Source organism: Lissotriton helveticus, chromosome 2_1, assembly GCF_964261635.1.
Source record: "Lissotriton helveticus chromosome 2_1, aLisHel1.1, whole genome shotgun sequence".
Classification (NCBI taxonomy): Eukaryota; Metazoa; Chordata; class Amphibia; order Caudata; family Salamandridae; genus Lissotriton; species Lissotriton helveticus.
In genome coordinates, this window is record NC_136059.1 from 186,806,591 (window position 1) to 186,809,577 (window position 2,987).

Here is a 2,987-nt window from a genome sequence, read left to right on the forward strand (position 1 = left end):
GGAACAGTTTTATATTTTTTTGGGTTTTTCTTGGAGGGGGCAATGAAAACGATTCATTGTAAAGGGCTCAACAGGAGCAACAAAACAAAAAAAAGAAGTATTTATTATTTTGGGCGTTTCGGACAAACTTGCATATGATAGTCAATAGCTCTGTTGATCAGAGTGATGCTTCTTTCTCCGTAGGAAATGAATCCATCGCAAAATACGCAGGTGTGTTTTACTTCACCAAATCTCATTTGTATATTTGGCACCATCTCCCTGCCCTCTGGTCCCGTTACTTCCGGTACAACAGATCTTCTGGCCATAATAGGGAGATTATCTACGTCGTTCCGAAACTGTGCAGCACTGTAGTTGTTAGGATGCCACCTAGTCATATGGCGATGCATTGTGTAGTTTCCGAAACTGTATTTTTTGTCGGTCCCTCTGGACAGTCTATCTTGACATATAAGGCAAGTTACGTATCTTGCATTTACTTTTTTCTGACCTTTGGGAATTTTAAAAAGTTGCCAAATGAAGTTTTCTTTCCGGTGAGACGTCTTGGGCTGCTCAGGCAAAAACTGCCTCTCTTCGTGCTCGTCCTCCTGTTCCTCTTCTTCTTCTTCTTGTTGAATTACAACTTGAGCAGGTGGTCCACTCTTCCTTGGATGTGGTGGAGGTGGTGGGGAAGCACCAGCTGAAGCTACTAAAGAAGCCATTGCTCAGTGATCACAAAGGGTCTTTCTCTCACAATGATGAAAGTCAGAGTGAGGAAAGAAGGAGGGATTTTCATCATTTGGGAAAAACAAGAGTTCTCAACCAATCAAAAGTGTTCATTTTAGATTATATGACCTAGTCTTACATCATTAGGAAACCAAAAGTGAAATGAACCAATGAAAAGTGTTATTACCAAGTCACATGACTTGCTGTGTTTACGTTAAGCGCTTTGCAGGGCCTCCCTGTTTGCTTCCAGAAACCTGCGCTTTGGCACTCGCTTCGCGTACCAGTTCGCTAACGTAGCACGTCATATGACGTATCAAGCGACAACGTGGAACGTCATGCGGACGGGAGGCGTCACGATGTTGTTTTCTAACGCGGCACTTGCGGTAAAGAAACGTTTACCGGCTCGCGGTCTATTTCGCGGCATCAAGGTCAGCTAACGGGAAGCTTCCCGATTCGCGAAGCGGGAACGAAGAAAAAAAAATATTTAAAAAAAAAATTATTCATAAACATATAAAATATATTTTTGGATTTAAAGAAGAATACATTTTACAGCTACAGATATTAGCTGTTAAAAAACCAATGAAATTCACAGAAAAAACCATAGGTTATAGACCATATATAGTTAGGAATTAGCATTTACAAAACCTTGAAAATTCACTGAAAAAACCATAGGTTATAGACCATATATAGTTAGGAAATAGCATTTAGAAAACCTTATTTTACTCACACAAAACCATTGAAATTCCATATATAGTTAGTTGCACTAACTATATATCGCGCACCTGCAATCCACTGCTGATGATGTCACATATTACATCATTCATGACATGGTCAGTGACATCACTGATGACATCACTGATGACATCTCAAATGACATCACTGATGACATCACTGATGACAACATCCAGTGACTGTATGCTTCTGTAAAGTTAAAATATGTCTTACATATTGAAGAATGAGTGGATGTATAAGTGTCTGGATGAAGGATTTAGTAGGTGCATGACTGACTGTATAAGTGAGTGATTAAATGTGTCTCACTGAGTGCATGGGTTAGTGACTAAACTGTTTTAAATTGTGCATCATTGTGTCTGTTGTTTTGTAATCTGATGCATGTGTTGATCATTAGCTATATGACTAACTATATGGGTTATTGATTAGTTGCCCAAGTATTTGTATGGGAGACTGAGTGTGTGTGTGGGTGTCTGGGAGGTGTATGACTCTGTGCATAGATGTGTGAGCAGTTGATTCACTAGATGTATGGGTTCAAAAGTGCATGTGGAAACATCTGTATGGGCGGTTGACTGTGTGCATGAGTGTATTGGTGAGTGAATGGATATCTCAGTGCTACATGTCAAAGTAAGTACATATGTAAAACACAGTACATGTGATAGTTGACATATATAAATAACTGTGCATAAGAGCCAGTGAATGTGTGAGTGGCTGTATGGATTATTGTGAACTTGTATCAGGGATTGTATAACAGAGTAAATATGTGTTATTATATGTTCCAATAAGTAAGGTGTGTATAACTATATAGTTGAGGAAATCGAGGTGTGATTGATTCTTTGCAAGACTGACTAGGTGTGTGAGTAACTCCATGGATGAGTGACAGTCTGTGAGTGTCTGTTTACACTGAGTGTATCTAAGGTTATATTAGAGTCTGAAGAGGTTCATTGTATCATCACATGAATGATGTGATCAGTTATGTGATCAGTAATGTCAAATGAGATGTCATCAGTGATGTCATCAGTGATGTCATTTGAGATGTCATCAGTGATGTCATCAGTGATGTCACTGACCATGTCATGAATGATGTAATATGTGACATCATCAGCAGTGGATTGCAGGTGCGCGATATATAGTTAGTGCAACTAACTATATATGGAATTTCAATGGTTTTGTGTGAGTAAAATAAGGTTTTCTAAATGCTATTTCCTAACTATATATGGTCTATAACCTATGGTTTTTTCAGTGAATTTTCAAGGTTTTGTAAATGCTAATTCCTAACTATATATGGTCTATAACCTATGGTTTTTTCTGTGAATCTATATCTATATATATCTATCTCATATATATATATATATATATATATATATATATATATATATATATATATATATATATATATATATATATATATATATTCAGTCAATGAGACTTCTATATTGAAGTTCCTTATGTACAGGCATGTGTCCAAATTCATGCTTAAAATGAGTCCAGCTTCCTTGTTACATATTTCTTAACCGGGAATCATCTAGATGTGTTGAAAATCAAAAGTGGTACTGTTA